The sequence below is a fragment of the Lepus europaeus genome, chromosome 7 (genome assembly GCF_033115175.1).
Source record: "Lepus europaeus isolate LE1 chromosome 7, mLepTim1.pri, whole genome shotgun sequence".
Classification (NCBI taxonomy): Eukaryota; Metazoa; Chordata; class Mammalia; order Lagomorpha; family Leporidae; genus Lepus; species Lepus europaeus.
Window position 1 is genome coordinate 126201932 of NC_084833.1, and position 19026 is coordinate 126220957.

Genomic DNA, 19026 nt, shown 5'->3' on the forward strand with positions numbered 1-19026 from the left:
ACTATTCCTGTTCCCACTCCATGACATTCTGACTGCGTCACCATAACATCTATAATCTAAGAAAGGAAGATATTGTAAATTATTTGGGGCATTTTAACTCAGAATTCGCTGCAGCAGTTTCTGCATCTGGGAGAACCCACAGAGAAACAGCCTTGGACTTGGTCCAACATTGCCATCTGCTGGGCACTCTCGAGAACTGCCTGGGCCTCTGTAAATAGGCTTCGTGCTCCTTGCAATCTGATACTTAATGAACCAGGAAGATGAAATTTTTACCCAGTAGGACAGCATAACAATCAATGACTCAGCTTCTTTTCCCATGGAGTTTCAAGAATCACTGGACAGACATCATTCACTTTATGGACACTGTTTTTTTTTTATTTTTTTCTTTGTTTTAATTGTTACGGCCATTTACAATTCCTTTGCATTTAAAAAAGTAGTCAAATGAGGGGGCGAGCCAAGATGGCAGATAGTGAGGAAATGCTCCGTAGTTTGGGAAAATAAAGTTTCATAAAAGTGGAATAACTGTAGCCTCAGGAAAAGATTCAACAAAAAACCTGCAGAGGAAACGCTTCTGGATATAGTGGATGTGACACAGAGGACCTACAGGGAGCCCACCGCGTGGAAACCCAACCGTGGGAGACGAGCCGCAGAAACTCGCCAGTGCAGGAATGAACGGAAGGTAAGACAAACGCATCAGAAACCCGATACATTGGGGGAGAAAAAGCAGAGGCCTCTCTATTCATTCACCAAGCAAAACAAAGAGCAGGCACAATTTTATATATGTAAAGCACCACCAACGAGTTCACAAACTCAGTAACTTTGGAACTTTGGTGAAACTTGAGAAAACATTGAGGGCTGCATAAACTCTTTCTGTGGTCCCAGGGGTAGATCAAACAAATACTCACAGAGGCCAGATTTCAACTACACTCAATTCCACTCACTTGTGCTGAATAACTTCCCAACTGAGTAAAAAAAAAGAGAGCAATCCAGCAAGGAGCAAGGGAGAGAACAATCTGGGTGAGTCGCGTTTTGCACAGCCTTAAACCAAAGAATTAAGTGGAGCATTCTGGCCACACCCATCACAGCCTCTAAGGATCCATCAAAGCAGACAGCCCACTTAGAGGCATAGTATAATGAGAAAAAAACACCACAGCCAAAAAAAAAACCCTAATAAACATGATCAAAGAGATCCTCACCACGACACGTCGTAATCAAACTCACCACAGTGAAACACAAAGAAAAGATCCTAAAATGTGCAAGACAGAAACGCCAGATTACTCTCAGAGGATCTCCAATTAGACTCACAGCTGACTTCTCATCAGAAACCCTACAAGCTAGGAGAGAATGGCGAGATATAGCCCAGGTACTAAGAGAGAAAAACTGCCAGAAGAATATTCTATCCTGCAAAGCTCTCATTTGTGAATGAAGGGGAAAGAAAGACCTTTCACAGCAAACAGAAATTGAAAGAATTTGTCGCCACTAGTCCAGCCCTGCAAAAGATGCTTAAAGATGTGTTACATACAGAAACACAGAAACACGGTAACCAATACGAAAGAAGGTAAAGGAAGGAAACCTCACAGCAAAAGATCACAGGAGTCTCAAACCAGATATTAGAAAATATCTTTGGCAAATGGCAGGGCAAAGTTACTCCTTCTCAATAGTCACATTGAATGTTAATGGCCTGAACTGTCCAGTTAAAAGACACCGATTGGCTGATTGGGTTAAGGAACAAAACCCATCTTTTTGCTGCTTACAAGAAACTCATCTTTCCAACAATGATCCATACAGGCTGAAAGTGAAAGGCTGGAAAAAGATATACCATGCCAACAGAAATGAAAAGAGAGCGGGCGTAGCCATCTTAATATCGGACAACATAAACTTTACCACAAAAACTGTTAGGAGAGACAAAGAGGGGCACTATTTAATGATTAAGGGATCCATTCAACAGGAAGATATAACAATTATCAATGTATATGCACCGAATCACAGGGCACCAGCCTATTTAAAAGACTTGTTAAGGGACTTAAAGGGAGACTTAGACCCCAATACAATAGTACTGGGGGACTTCAATACTCCACTCTCAGAAATAGACAGATCAACAGGACAGAAGATCAACAAGGAGACAGTAGATTTAAATGAAACTATAGCCCAAATGAATCTAACAGATATCTACAGAAGATTTCATCCTAAACCTAAGAACTTTACATTCTTCTCAGCAGTACATGGAACCTTCTCTAGGATTGACCACATACTAGGCCATAAAGCAAGTCTCAGCAAATTCAAAAGAATTAGAATCATACCATGCAGCTTCTCAGACCACAATGGAATGAAATTGGAAATTAGCAACTCGGGAATTCCTGGAGCACGTACAAACACATGGAAATTGAACAACATGCTCCTGAATGAACAATGGGTCATAGAAGAAATTAAAAGAGAAATCAGAAATTTCGTGGAAGTAAATGAGGATAACAGTACCAAAACCTATGAAAAACATCAAAAGCAGTGTTAAGAAGAAAGTTTATATCAATAGGTGCCTACATCAAGAAATTGGAAAGGCACCAAATAGATGAGCTTTCGAGTCATCTCAAGGATATAGAAAATCTGCAGCAAACCAAACCCAAACCCAGTAGGAGAAGAGAAATAATTAAAATCAAAGAAGAATTCAACAGGATTGAATCCAAAAAAACATTACAAAAAATCAGCCAAACGAGGAGCTGGTTTTTTGAAAAAATAAACAAAATTGACACCCCATTGGCCCAACTAACTAAAGAAAGAAAAGACCACAATCAATAAGATCAGAGATGAAAATGTAAACGTAACAATAACACCACAGAAATAAAAAGAATCATCAGAAATTAGTACAAGGACTAGTATGCCAGCAAACAGGGAAATCTATCAGAAATGGACAGATTCTTGGACACATACAAACTACCTAAATTGAGCCAGGAAGACATAGAAAACCTAAACAGACCCATAACTGACACAGAAATTGAAACAGTAATAAAGGCCCTCCCAACAAAGAAAAGCCCAGGACCAGATGGATTCACTGCTGAGTTCTACCAGACATTTAAAGAAGAACTAACTCCAATTCTTCTCAAACTATTCAGAACAATCGAAAAGAGGGAAACCTCTTAAATTCTTTCTATGAAGCCAGCATCACCTTAATTCCTAAGCCGGAAAAAGATGCAACATTGAAAGAGAATTACAGACCAATATCCCTGATGAACATAGATGCAAAAATCCTCAATAAAATTCTGGCCAATAGAATGCAACAACACATCAGAAAGATCATCCACCCAGACCAAGTGGGATTTATCCCTGGTATGCAGGGATGGTTCAACGTCCGCAAAACAATCAACATAATACACTACATTAACAGGCTGCAAAAGAAAAACCATATGATTCTCTCAATAGACACAGAGAAAGCATTTGATAAAATACAACACCCTTTCATGATGAAAACTCTAAGCAAACTGGGTATGGAAGGAACATTCCTCAATACAATCAAAACAATCTATGAAAAACCCACGGCCAACATCCTATTAAATGGGGAAAAGTTGGAAGCATTTCCGCTGAGATCTGGTACCAGACAGGGATGCCCACTCTCACCACTGCTATTCAATATAGTTCTGGAAGTTTTAGCCAGAGCTATTAGGCAAGAAAAAGAAATTAAAGGGATACAAATTGGGAAGCAAGAACTCAAGCTATCCCTCTTTGCAGATGATATGATTCTTTATTTAGGGGACCCAAAGAACTCTACTAAGAGACTACTGGAACTCATCGAAGAGTTTGGCAAAGTAGCAGGATATAAAATCAATGCACACAAATCAACAGCCTTTGTATACACAGGCAATGTCACAGCTGAGGAAGAACTTCTAAGATCAATCCCATTCACAATAGCTACAAAAACAATCAAATACCTTGGAATAAACTTAACCAAGGATGTTAAAGGTCTCTACGATGAAAACTATAAAACCTTAAAGAAAGAAATAGAAGAAGATACAAAAAAATGGAGAAATCTTCCATGCTCATGGATTGGAAGAATCAATATCATCAAAATGTCTATTCTCCCAAAAGCAATTTATACATTCAATCCAATACCAACCAAGATCCCAAAGACCTTCTTCTCAGATCTGGAAAAAATGATGCTGAAATTCATATGGAGACACAGAAGACCCCGAATAGCCAAAGCTATCTTGTACAACAGAAACAAAGCTGGAGGCATCACAATACCAGGTTTCAGGACATACTACAGGGCAGTTGTTATCAAAACAGCATGGTACTGGTACAGAAACAGATGGATAGACCAATGGAACAGAATAGAAACACCAGAAATCAATCCAAACATCTACAGCCAACTTATATTTGATCAAAGATCCAAAACTAATCCCTGGAATAAGGACAGCCTATTCAAAAAATTGTGCTGGGAAAATTGGATTTCCACGTGCAGAAGCTTGAAGCAAACCCATACCTTTCACCTTACACAAAAATTCCCTAAAAAATGGATTAAGGACTTAAATCTATGACCTGAAACCATCAAATTATTAGAGAGCATTGGAGTAACCCTGCAAGATATAGGCACAGGCAAAGACTTCTTGGAAAATATTCCAGCAGCACAGGCAGTCAAAACCAAAATTAACATTTGGGATGGCATCAAATTGAGAAGTTTCTGTACTTCAAAAGAAACAGTCAGGAAAGTGAAGAGGCAACCGACAGAATGGGGAAAAATATTCGCAAACTATACTACAGATAAAGGGTTGATAACCAGAATCTACAAAGAAATCAAGAAAATCCACAACAACAGAACAAACAACCCACTGAAGAGATGGGCCAAGGACCTCAATAGACATTTTTCAAAAGAGGAAATCCAAATGGCCAACAGACACATGAAAAAATTTTAAGGATCCCTAGCAATCAGAGAAATGCAAATCAAAACCACAATGAGGTTTCACCTCACCCCGGTGAGAATGGCTCACATTCAGAAATCTACCAACAATAGATGCTGGACAGGATGTGGGGAAAAAGGGACACTAACCCACTGTTGGTGGGAATGCAAACTGGTTAAGCCAGTATGGAAGTCAGTCTGGAGATTCCTCAGAAACCTGAATATAACCCTACCATACAACCCAGCCATCCCACACTTTGGAATTTACCCAAAGGAAATTAATTTGGCTAATAAAAAAGCCATCTGCACATTAATGTTTATTGCAGCCCAATTCACAATAGCTAAGACCTGGAACCAACCCAAATGCCCATCAACAGTAGACTGGATAAAGAAATTATGGGACATGTACTCCATAGAATACTATACAGCAGTAAGAAACAATGAAACCCAGTCATTTGCAACAAGATGGAGCAATCTGGAAAACATCATGCTGAGTGAATTAAGCCAGTCCCAAAGAGACAAATTTCATTTGTTTTCCCTGATTGGCGACAGCTGAGCACCAAAGGGGAAACCTATTGACGTGAAATGGACACTATAAGAAACAATGACCTGATCAGCTCTTATCCTGACTCTAGATGTACAATGTAATATTTTATCCTTTATTATTATTATTATTTGTTGTTGTTGTTTTTGTTCTAGTACTAGTGGTTGAACTCTGTAATTAACACACAATTATTCTTAGGTGTTTAAATTTTAACTGAAAAGTGATCCCTGTTAAATATAACAGTGGGGATACGAGAAGGAGAAGATGTACTATTTGGGACATGCACAATCATACTTTCCCCAAATGATGGAGTTAGAAATGTGCCAGGGGATTCCAATACAATCCCATCAAGGTGGCATGTACCAATGCCATCTCACTAGTCCAAGTGATCAATTTCAGTTCACATTTGATGGCTCGGATAGGTCTAAGAATCAAAGGGATCACACAAACAAGACAAGTGTCTGCTAATACTAACTGATAGAATCAAAAAGGGAGAGAAAGATCCAACATGGGAAGTGGGAGACACAGCAGACTCATAGAATGGCAGACGTCCTAAACAACACTCTGGCCTCAGAATCGGCCCTTAAGGCATTCGGATCTGGCGGAAGAGCCCATGAGAGTATTGTAGGCATGGAAAGCCAAGATACCATGGAAAAGAAAAAAAAAGAAGACCTAAATGAAAGATCTCTGTGAGTGAGATCCCAGTGGAAAGAATGGGGCCAGCAAAAAGGAGGTACCTTTCTCTGAAGGGGGGAAAGAACTTCCACTTTGACTATGACCCTATCAGAATAAGATCAAAGTCATCGAACTCTAAAGGCTTCCATAGCCCTGGCAACTCATGACTAGAGCCTAGGGAGATTACTGACGCCATGAACAGGACTGTCAAATTGTTAACAGCAACAGGAGTCACTGTGTACTTACGTCCCATGTGGGATCTGTCCTTAATGTGTTGTCTAATGTGCAGTGATGCTATAACTAGTACTGAAACAGTATTTTTACACTTTGTGTTTCTGTGTGGGTACAAACTGATGAGATCTTTACTAATTATATACTGAATCGATCTTTTGTATATAAAGATAATTGGAAATGAAAAAAAAAACCTGGTGTTAATTGGAAATGGCATAGAAAATTAATTAATTTAAAAAAATATTATGTAGGATCTCTGTCTTTAATGTGCTGTACACTGTTATTTAATGTTATAACCAGTACTCCAACAGTATTTTTTTTTCATTTTGTGTTGCTATATGGGGGCAAACTGTTGAAATCATTACCTAATATATACTAAACTGATCTTCTGTATGTAAAGAGAATTGAAAATGAATCATGATGTGATTGGAAGGGGAGAGGGAGTGGGAAAGGGGAGGGTTGTGGGTTGGAGGGAAGTTTTGGGAGGGGGAAGCCATTGTAACCCATAAGCTGTACTTTGGAAATTTATATTCATTAAATAAATTTTTAATAAAAATAGTAGTCAAATGAGCTGAATGTGGATTTTTTAAAAAGACTTATTTTTTTTTGAATGGCAGGGTTACACAAGTAAAGATGGAGAGAAAGGTTTTCAATCTGCTGATTCACTCCCCAGATGGACCCAACAGCTGGAGCTGGGCCACCCAAAGCCAAGATCCAGGAGCTTCTTCTGCGTTTCCTAAGTAGGTGCCAGGAACATAAGGACTTGAGCCATCTTCCACTGCTTTCCCTGGCATGTTAGCAGCGAACTGGAATGGAAGTGGAGCAGCTGAGACTTGAACCAGCACATATATGGGATGCCAGCACTGCAGATGGTGGCTTATCCTGCTACACCACAGCACTGGCCCCTGGATGAAGATCTTGAACTCTCATTTCTTTCCCCTTAGAAGTTTTGTTGTAAATAGAAAATATTTTAGCACTGCTAACAGGTTTGCAAAACAGAATCATATTCACAGGTACTGTCGGTTAGGACATTTCATAATTTATATTCATGAAGCCCAGGTTATCCATGAGAATGAACAAAAATGATTCATTGCAAAATTGCAAAGACAAATCATCCTATCTATCATGCTCGCACCCTGGCTTAAGTGTGCTGTGGTGGGAGGTGGAATCTTTAATGAATCAGCAAACTTCAATGACTTAGAATACCAAAATTCCATTGAAGACAGTAATGAAAAATAATACTTTGATTTTAAGGCATGATTTCTTTTACCTGCCCCCAGATTTGTATGTTGAAGTACTAATCCACAGAACCTGTGTATGTGATTCTATGTTGGAGACATCACCTTTAAAGAGGTGATTAAGTTTAAGTGAGATCATTGGAGTGGCCCTAATCTAATGTGACTGACATCACAGGAGGAAATTAGTTCAGATGCACCTAGTGGGTAGACCATGTGTAAACACAGGTGAGCACAGACATCTGTAAGACAAAGAGATCAGAATTAACCTTGATCATAGGTTTCTAGCTTCAAGAATTTTGAGAAAATAAATTTCTATTGCTTAAGCTTCTCAATCTGTGGCATTTTGTTCTGGGAACTCTGGAAAACCAATACATTACAATTATCCCCTCTAATTTCCATATCACTTTTCACATATTATTTAATTTCCATGATAATTTTGAGACAGATTGGCCACCTTCAGTGGCAGTTTATTGTTTGGTCATCCAGCTGTGCTAGAGAGTAGTGGTCAAAACCAGGTTGCTTTGACTGGAACTCTATACTACTTTTCTCTTACATGATGCCATTTCTACATATCATTTCCTCCATCGCATTTGTGCTATGTGATAGGTAGTGAGATAAGTCACATACAGATCTTTAAAGGAGTTTTATGTACAGTTTGGCACATGCTCAATTGGACTTGACTCAAATGATAGTTAGAAATATGCCAGGGGATCCCAATTCAATCCTATCACAGTGGCATGTACCAATGCCATCTCACCAGTCCAAGTGATTAGTTTCAGTTCATAATTGATCACAATGATAGGATTAAGAGTCAAAGAGATCACATAAACAAGACTAGTGTCTGCTAATACTGATAGAATTAAAAAGGAGAGAACGATCCAACATGGGAATTGGGATACACAGCAGACTCATAGAATGGCAGATGTCCTGAACAGCACTCTGGCCTCAGAATCAGTCCTTAAGGCATTTGGATCTGGCTAAAAAGCCCATGAGACTATTTCAGGTATGAAAAGCCAAGACACTGTGGCAAAAAAATGACCTAAATGAAAGATCTCTGCAAGTGAGATCCCAGCGGAAAGAAATGGGCCATCAAAGAAGGAGGTACCTTTCTCTGAAGGGAGGAGAAAACTTCCTCTTTGACTATTGCCTTGTCTAAATAAGATCAGAGTTGGCAAGCTCAAAAGGCTTCCATAGCCTTGGCAACTCATGACAAGAGCTTCGGGTGATTACTGACACCATAAACAAGAGTGTCAATTGTTAAACAGGAGTCACTGTGCACTTACTCTCCATGTAGAATCTCTGTCCTTAATGTGTTGTACTATGTGAATTAATGGTATAACCAGTACTCAAACAGTACTTTACACTTTATGTTCTGTGTGGGTGCAAACTGTTGAAATCTTTACTTAGTATATACTGAATCAATCTTCTGTATATAAAGATAATTGAAAATGAATCTTGATGTTAATGGGATGGGAGAGGGAGCAGGAGATGGGATGGTTGTAGGTGGAAGGGAGGTTATGAGGGGAAAAAGCCACTGTAATCCAAAAGTTGTACTTTGGAAATTTATATTTATTAAATAAATGTTAAAAAAGGAGTTTTATACCTGTCATTATTCTCCCATTCTTAATGAGTAAAACACACATTTAGGAAAATTTTACTTTTTAAATATGTCTAGCTTATTTAAAAACAGAACCAGTAATTAACATTAATGCACTGCCATTAACATAGAAACCAATATTTCACCTCAAGAAGGCACTGGGTTCACAATACTATGTGCTTAGGGAATGCTTCTACAGTTGCATTTAGTCATTAATAAAAAGTGCAACAAATAGCTGTAGACTGCTCACTGCATTCCAGGCACTAAGATTTTCACAAATAATGCTTAAATGGATAAGGCAGACATAGTCTCTGCCCTCACAGACTTCATTACAATAACTACATTGCAATTGGGTGGGTTTTGTTTGCTTGTTTTCTGTCTTTTCTTATTTTAAACAGTTCTCTGTACTGTCCAAATGGGAGACTCTAAAGTCATGAACTAGTGTTGTTTCCAGGGCCTGGCTGAATGCAAGGCACATATTAAAGGCTAAATTAATATTTGTAAATTGAATTGATGTTCCAAATTTATAGCTGATGAATATGGATATCCCAACACTTGACAGGAGTTCAAGCAATATTTGGAAAATTGCTAAAGGCAATTGCAACACATAAATAGCCACTCAAATGGTCAATAAGGCTGCACTAATGTAAAAAGGTAACCTTAGGCTCCACGGTTTCCTTCCTGCCCTTATGTCTTACATTACATGTCTTATCATTTCAACTCCTGCTAGCTCAGTTGCTAGTCACAGTTTACTTGTGACATTATTTTAAATAGTGACAACACAGCTGCTATGGCACCAACTATCACATTTTTAAACCAGTATAAAAATAATGAATGAAAGTTACAGAGGAAAGGTAGCTCATCTTTATAACTCTCTCTTCATTAGGATTTTTTTTCCTTAGAAAACTCTAATTCCTTATTTGTAGTCAGTACAATGGGATTTCAGTCCACTTCTATCATTGGAAGAAGAAAATAAAATTGCCACAATTGAATAATCAATATAATTCATCTTATGAAGTTAGATGTGAATTTCCATTAGAAGAAAACTCAGCATTCTTTCTCCAATAAAGATGATGAAAATGACTGTGGGCAAGCCCCTAACCACTTCTGCCAAGCTGAGTAACAGGGGATCTTTTTTTTGTTATTAATAGCAAACTTTTATTTAACAAATGTAAATTTCAAAAGTACAACTTTTGCATTATAGTGGCTTTTCCCCCCATAACCACCCTTCCACCCACAAACCATCCCATCTCCTATTCCTTCTCCCATCCATTCTTCATTAAGATTCATTTTTAATTATATTTATATACAGAAGATCAATTCTATACTAAGTAAAGATTACAAAAGTTTGCACCCACACAGAAACACAAAGTATAAAGTAATGTTTGAAGATTAGTTTTACTGTTAATTCTCATAGTACAACACATTAAGCACAGAGATCCTACATGGGGAGCAAGTGCACAGTGACTCCTGTTGATTTAACAATTGCCACTCTTATTTATGGCTTCAATAATCACCCGAGGCTCTTGTTGTGAGCTGCCAAGGCTATGGAAGCCTCTTGAGTTCACAAACTCCAATCTTATTTAGACAAGGTCATAGTCAAAGTGGAAGTTCTCTCCTCCCTTCAGAGAAAGGTACCTCCTTCTTTGATGGCCCCTCCTTTCCACCAGGATCTCAGAGATCTTTCATTTAGGTCTTTTTTTTTGCCATAGTGTCTTGGCTTTCCATGCCTGAGCTACTCTCATGACTTTTTAGCTGGATCCAAATGCCTTAAGGCCCGATTCTGAGGCCAGAGTGCTGTTTAGGGCATTTGTCATTCTGTGAGTCTGCTGTGTATCCCACTTCCCATGTTAGATCATTCTCTCCTTTTTAATTCTATCAATTATTATTAGCAGACAATGGTCTTATTTATGTGATCCCTTTGACACTGAATCCTATCTTTATGATGAGTTATGAACTTAAATTGATCACTTTGTTTTTTTAAAGGATTCGTTTTATTTATTTGAAAGAGTTACAGAGAGAGTTACAGAGAGAGAGGTCTTCCATCCTCTGGTTCACTCCCCATATGACCACAACGGCCGGAGCTGCGCGGATCCAAAGCCAGGAACTTCTTCCAGGTCTCCCACATGGCTGCAGGGGTCCAAGGACCTGAGCCATCTTCTACTGCTATCCCAGGCCATTGCAGAGAGCTGGATCAGAAGAGGAGCAGCCGGGACTAGAACCAGCACCCATATGGGATGCCGGCACTTCGGGCCAGGGCTTTAACCCACTGTGCCACAGCGCCGGCCCCAAATTGATCACTTTAACTAGTAAGATGGCATTGGTACCTTCCAACTTAATAGGATTTGGAGTATTTTTTTTAAGATTTATTTTTTATTTGAAAGGCAGAGATACAGAAAGAAGTGGGTGGAGAGGGGAGAGAGAAAGAATATTCCATCCTTTAGTTCACTTCCAGAAGGGACACAACAGCAGCCAGGGCTAGGCCAGGCCAAAGCCAGGAGACAGGGGCTTCTTCCAGGTCTCCCACATGGGTGGCAAGGGCCCAAGGATTTGGGCCATCTTCTGTTACTTTTTCAGGTGCATTAGCAACAGAGAGCTGGATTGGAAAATTGAGTAGCTATGACTTGAACCAGCACCCATATGGGATGCCAGAACTACAGACAGTTAAAACTAAATAGCTTGAGTTAAAAGTAAAATAATTAAATTTGCTATATGTTATATATTGCAAAATAATTTCAATGGCAACAGGCATCTGGTAATTGGATTCCTTTCAATAGATTATATATAAAATTTAAAATTCGGATACAATAAAAAAGATACAGTTCAAAGGGTAGCAATCCACTGGGAGAAACTGTTTGCAACATAGCTAATAAATTAGGAATATGTATTTATAACATATCAGTAAGCTACATAATCCAGGAGAAAAAAATTAGGTTAAGTCTTGCTTAACCTTTCATACCACAGTGCCAGCTCCAGAATTCTATTTGTTATAATCATAATGAAACTTGATTATTAAAAAATATAAAGTTCTAAAGAATTATGTAAATTAATCCATTGCTATATTTCTTTTTTTCTATGGGAATATGCTTAACCCCTTTATCTTTATATTGATTTATTTAGGTAAATTTTGTTTCCTAGGAAATTATAGATTCTATGTATGCTTTCAAATATGTTTAAAACAGATTATGATAATACTGTTCATTTTATGAATATGACAAGTAAAAGTTTGTTATTTTAAAAAAGTAGATCTATCAAAGAAAGGAAACTATCATCTATCTTGCCTTTCGTGTTTGGATTCTGTCATTAGGAACTAAATGGTAGATGAGAGCAAACATCTCAAAAATTTATTTTCACAAATAGATCAAAAAACATAATTAATAATAAAACATTTTGTAATGTCTGATGAATGACTGTATCCAGATATTAGGGAGCAAAGTTTTATTTTTTATTTTTTTAATTAAACTTTTATTTAATTAATATAAATTTCCAAAGTACAGCTTATGGGTTACAATGGGTTCCCCCTCCCAAAACTTCCCTCCTACCCGCAACCCTCCCCTTTCCCACTCCCTCTCCCCTTCCAATCACATCATGATTCATTTTCAATTCTCTTTACATACAGAAGATCAGTTTAGTATATATTAGGTAACGATTTCAACAGTTTGCCCCCATATAGCAACACAAAGTGAAAAAAAATACTGTTGGAGTACTAGTTATAGCATTAAATAAGAGTGTACAGCACATTAAAGACAGAGATCCTACATAATATTTTTTTAAAAATTAATTAATTTTCTATGCCATTTCCAATTAACACCAGGTTTTTTTTTTCATTTCCAATTATCTTTATATACAGAAGATCAATTCAGTATATAATTAGTAAAGATCTCATCAGTTTGTACCCACGCAGAAACACAAAGTATAAAAATACTGTTTCAGTACTAGTTATAGCATCACTGCACATTAGACAACACATTAAGGACAGTTCCCACATGGGATGTAAGTACACAGTGACTCCTGTTGCTGACTTAACAATTTGACACTCGTAACAGGGGATCTTAATTCAAGCAGGAAGTCTTGGTGTCAGGTGTTGCACATTAACAATATATGTGAATCAAATATTCTTTCCTTAGCCAGTGAACATTGCTGTGACTCTTGCTAAAGACCACAAAATTCTAATCTAAGTGTTTGGAGTAAATCACTAGGAGTAACTGGATGATATTATGAGAATATGAGAAAATAAACTCAGATATTACACCTGTAAATCAGGAGAACAGAGGCTCCTCACTCTATTTTTTTAAATAATTATTTTATTTCTTTGAAAGACAAAGTTACAGAGAGAAGTAGAGCCAGAGAGAGAGGTCTTTGTTCTGCTGGTTCACTCCCCAAATGACTGCAACAGCCAGAGTTGAACATATCTGAAGCCAGGAGCCAGGAGTTTCTTCCAGGTCTCCCACGTGGGTGCAGGGGCCCAAGGACTTGGGCCAGTTTAACTGCTTTCCCAGGCCATAGCAGAGAGCTGGGTCAGAAGTACTTGAACCAGTACCCACATGGGAGGCCGACGCTGCAGACTGGGGCTTTAACTCACTGTGCTACAGTGCTGGCCCTTCCTCACTTCTATTTTGACCCTTAAATGGCTACATTCCTTTTAGCTTAATTTAGAAAAAAATGTTAACTAATGAATAAATTCCAAACAGTTAAATATTTGGACTCTCATATTGGTGGTTCTATTTTATATCTTCATAGACAATTTTACTAATACGATGCATCACAAAAATAGCTAAGTATGTTATTATGAGAAATCATATCTCAAGGCAATTTTCACTTTGGCATAGTCTCATGCTGTTACAAATCCCCTTAGGATTATTATTCTTTGTGTCCAAGACATCTCTCAGCCTATAGGAAATTATCTTTAATATCACACCAAAGCTCCTACAGGTCTTGCTTTAATGGGTTTCTGGCTAAGAACCGTCTGTTTTCACTACTTCAATGGGGCTTACAGAGTCTGACTGCTTGTTCTGAACTGGTATCAGCAAAATGATGATTTTAATCTGATCTCAGTTTAGCATCAAGTGTTCAATTTACATCTTAGCAATTAGTCGGGGCCTGCCATGCTTTCAGCAAAGGAAAAAGCTGTTGAAAACTATCCAATACATATGGGATAGACAGAAAAAAGCAAGTAAATTGCAATACAAGAAACTAAACTATGGCTTGTAAAACTGAATCCAGTTTACATTTGGAGAAGCTGAAGGTTTCCCACACTCCCCAGAGACATCACAGCTTCTTCATGGCTGATTCTAACTGGAGAATATACTCAAAATTTTAAAACAACAAAAGAACTGATTAAAATGGCATCTGATATTCATCTAAGGATTACAGTTGTGAAATCTGTCATCAGTCAATGAATAATACATCTTTGTCTTTATCGTCAACCCTCAACATCTCATAAAGCAAGAAAGGTCAAATCAGTTATCCTTTAGCAGCCAAAATGCTCCATGTTCCTTTTATCCATTACCTTCAACCTAACAATTTTCACTGTTTCCCATTTATGTAAATCCTACTAACAATCATAGCTCAAACTAAGTACATTCATATATTCATACATTTGTAATATTTCCTTGGAAATTTTCCTCACTATTCCAAAAACATACCACTCTATGCTATGTAAATCCCTCATTTATTATATAATATATACTATATTGTATTATTGGCTGGTGCTGCGGCTCACTAGGCTAATCCTCTGCCTGCAGCGCTGTCACCCCAGGGTTCTAGTCCAGGTTGGGGTGCTGGATTCTGTCCTGGTTGCTCCTCTTCCAGTCCAGTTCTCTGCTGTGGCCCAGGAGTGCAATGGAGGATGGCCCAGGTCCTTGGGCCCTGCACCCCCATGGGAGACCAGACGCACCTGGCTCCTGGCTTCAGATTGGCACAGCATGCCGTCTGCAATGTGCTGGCCATAGTAGCCACTTGGGGGGGTGAACCAATGGAAAAGGAAGACCTTTCTGTCTCTCCTCTCTCTCTCACTGTCTAACTCTGCCTGTCAAAAATATATATATATTGCATTATATACTCATATATATATATATATATATATAGAGAGAGAGAGAGAGAGAGAGAGAGAGGCAGAGTTAGTGAGAGAGAGAGACGGAGATAAAGGTCTTCCTTCCTTTGTTTCAGCCCCCAAATGGCTGCTATGGCCAGTGAGCTGTGCTGATCTGAAGCCAGGAGCCAGGTGCTTCTCCTGGTCTCCCATGCAGGTGCAGGGCCCAAGCACTTGGGCCATCCTCCACTGTACTCCTGGGCCATAGCAGAGAACTGGCCTGGAAGAGGGGCAACCGGGACAGAATCCGGCACCCTGACTGGGACTAGAACCCATTGTGCCAGCGCTGCAGGTGGAGGATTAGCCTATTGAACCGCAGTGCCGGCCACTATTTACTTCTAACCTATGTACAACCTCCTACATATTTAACTCCAGATTGCTTCTAATACCTAATACAATATAAGAACTATGTAAATAGTTGTTACATTGTCTAAGGAATACCAACAAATAAAAATGTGCATATTTGGTATAGATACAGTTGTTCTCCTTGAATATTTTCAATCCACAGTTGCTTGCATCTCCATGTGCAGAACCCACTGATACAGACTAAACTCCCAGTTTCTGATATTCATAAGCTTTCTTACTTGTAACAAGTGTCAAATCAATTCTGGTCCTTAATGGTCTGGCAGGTTTTACATCTACAGTAAGAATTCAGAAATTCAGGAACTGGTTAGCCTCAGTGCTTTGTCACAATGATAGGTTTTCTTAAAACAAGTATGAGTTTTCTGATGTCAATCAAATTCTCAGCCTTTCTACATCCATTCACTCCTCTGTCCTATATGACTTCTTTGATGTTGACTAAGGTGTGAGCCACGAATAAAGGCCTTCCCATATTGCTTATACTCATAGGGTTTCTCACTGGTAAGGATTTTCTGGTGTCGACTAAGTTCTGAGTCACGACCAAAGGTATTCCCACATTCCTTACATTCATAGGGTTTCTCACCACTGATTTATCTCACGGTAAGTCAGTTCTGACCTTCCAATGAAAGCTTTCCCAAATTCCTTACATTTATGGGGTCTCTCAGCAGTGTGAACCTTTTGATGTTGATCAAATTCTGTGTGCTACAACTAAAGCCCATTCCACATTCCTACATTTATAGGGTTTCTCACCAGTGTGAACACTTTGAAGTTGAGTAAGATGTGAATCAGAGATAAAAACTCCCCCACATTCTTTACATTTATGGGATTTCTCACCAGTATGAACTCTTTGATGTAGACTTAGTTGTGAGGCACAGGCATATATTTTTCCACATTCTTTACATTCATAGCATTTTTCACTTGTATGAATTATCCGATGAAGTCTAAACTGTGTGTCATAAAAAAAATGTTTCCCACACTTGTTATATTTATGGGGTTTCTCATCAGCATGGATTCTCTGATGTTGAAAAAGGTGTGAGGGATGGATAAATGCTTTCCCACATTCCTTACACTCATAATATTTATAATCAGTCTGGATTCTCTGATGAAGATTAAGCTGTGCAGTAGGTGGAGAGGCCTTTCCACATCCTTACATTTATAGGGTTTCTCACCTACGTGTATCTTTTGATGTTGACTAAGTTGTAAGCTAGAATGAAAGGCTTTACCACATTTCTTGCATTTGTGAGGTTTCTCACCAGTATTACTGCTCTGAGGTTAAGTACTTTTAGATTCATGAGTAAAGGCACATTTCTTATTTTCATTACTTTTTTTGCTTTTGTGCAGTTTCTTATGCTTCATTAAGTCTGACCTACTATTAACTCCACCATTTGGGGCAAGTCCTATTGAGCATGTCCCAAATTGTACATCTCCTCCCTCTCTTTTTCCCACTCTTATATTTAACAGGGATCACTTTTCAGTTAAAATTTAAACACCTATGAATAATTGTGTGTTAATTACAGAGTTCAAACACTAGTACTAGAACAACAACAACAACAAATACTAAAAAGGATAAAGTATTACATTGTACATCAAGAGTCAGGACAAGAGCTGATCAGGTCATTGTTTCTTATAGTGTCCATTTCACTTCAACAGGTGGATTTTCCCACATTCTCCACATTTAGAATCTTTTTCCTTAGTATGAATTACTTCATGTTGAACAGGATGTGACTGGCACTTGAAAGCTTTCCTACATTTCTTACGTTCACAGTCTTTCTCTTCAGTATGAATTATCTGATGTTCTCTATTGGTTGTGCAGTGAACAGAACTGGATGTCACCTAAGAGGTTAGTGAGGTTTGACTGAAATGTCCCTGTTGTCTCTCCAAACAGCATTTGATTTGATTTCTCTGTTATCTTTGACTCTGGTGCACTCAAGATTAGAGTGTACAAATCTTTTTGTCATCTTGTGACACAGTGACTTATTTTCCTAACTGTTCACTTTTGGAGATAAGTTTGAATCAGTTTCTCTTTTGGATGTCCAATCTGGACACCCTTCTTTTGTATCTTTCTTCTGAACCATCCAGGGCTCTTTTCCCCACTCCAGTAGGGAGATCACAGTTATTTTGGTATCATAAAATTCCACTAAAATCAGGTTGCTGTAATTCTCCCACATTACATCTTGGTACAGATCCTTTTTTTTTTAACAGGCAGAGTTAGACAATGATAGAGAGAGACAGAGAGAAAGGTCCTCCTTTCTGTCAGTTCATCCCCCAAATGGCCGGCTGGCGTGCTGTGCTGATCCAAAGCCAGGAGCCAGGTGCTTCCTCCTGGTCTCCAATGCGGGTGCAGGGCCCAAGGACTTGGGCCATCCTCGACTGCCCTTCTGGGCCACAGCAGAGAGCTGGACTGGAAGAGGAGCAACTGGTATAGAACCAGTGCCCCAACTGGGACTAGAACCCAGAGTGCCGGCGCTGCAGATGGAGAAATAGCCTAGTGAGCCAAGGCGCTGCCGGCCGGTACAAATTCTGAGCACAGTGCAAGCATTCCCACTCCTTTTGAGAGAAGTAAATGGCTCCATCTTTGAATTTGAATTTCAATGACTTCAGATGCACAGCAGTTCCTCTCTCCTCTTCTTCTGGGTCCTGGACATTGCCTCTCAAATATTTCTTCCTCTATCACCCATGGTTCCTCTTCTTGCTCCAACTTGAAGATCACATCTGGCTTGGTAACTTGACAGCCCACTATGATTAAGTTGCTGTAGTTCTCCTGCATCACATCCCACTACAAGGTCCTCCGAGCAGGTTTCATTTGCTGCCATTCCTCCTGAGTGAGGTCCACAGCCACATCCTTAAATGTCACTGTTCCAAGAGACCTGACTGTTTCCTCTTCTATATCGGAGAGGGCAGAGTCCTGATGACACCAAGCTCTCCTTTCCATCATTTGGGCCAAGTGCTCCATTGTCACACAACTATTCCTGATTGCTAAAGGCTATGATGTAATTCAGAGTTTGCCCATTCTTGAAAGGATGAAGATAAGTTGCAGATCTGACAAATCCAAGGTCCACTCCTGCCTTGTACATTCCATCCCCTGGGACAGGCTTTGGGTCAGAGATCTCTTTCCATGATAGATGCTTGTTCCTCAGGCTTCTTTTTACTTACATCTATAGATCTGTCTTATTTTTGTGAAGCCAGGATCTATGGGCAGTAGCGTACTCTCCCCAGGAGCACTCACTCTCCACAGCCACTACTTGGGAAACACCAGCCTCCAGAGAGGCCAGTGTCTTCTAAATGAGTAGCTTTCAGCAATATATTTTTCTATTCATATTGTTAATGATACAGTTATTTATTTACTAAGCACCATGTTCTACACATCATAGATTCAAAGGTGCATCCACCAGCACTATTAAGCCT

At 39.0% G+C, this 19026-nt stretch overlaps 1 pseudogene; it reads right to left on the minus strand.

Moving 5' to 3' along the window:
- Nucleotides 1-16013: 16013 nt before the first annotated feature.
- On the minus strand, nt 16014-18583 carry LOC133763998 (zinc finger protein 568-like; annotated as a pseudogene).
- Nucleotides 18584-19026: the final 443 nt, after the last annotated feature.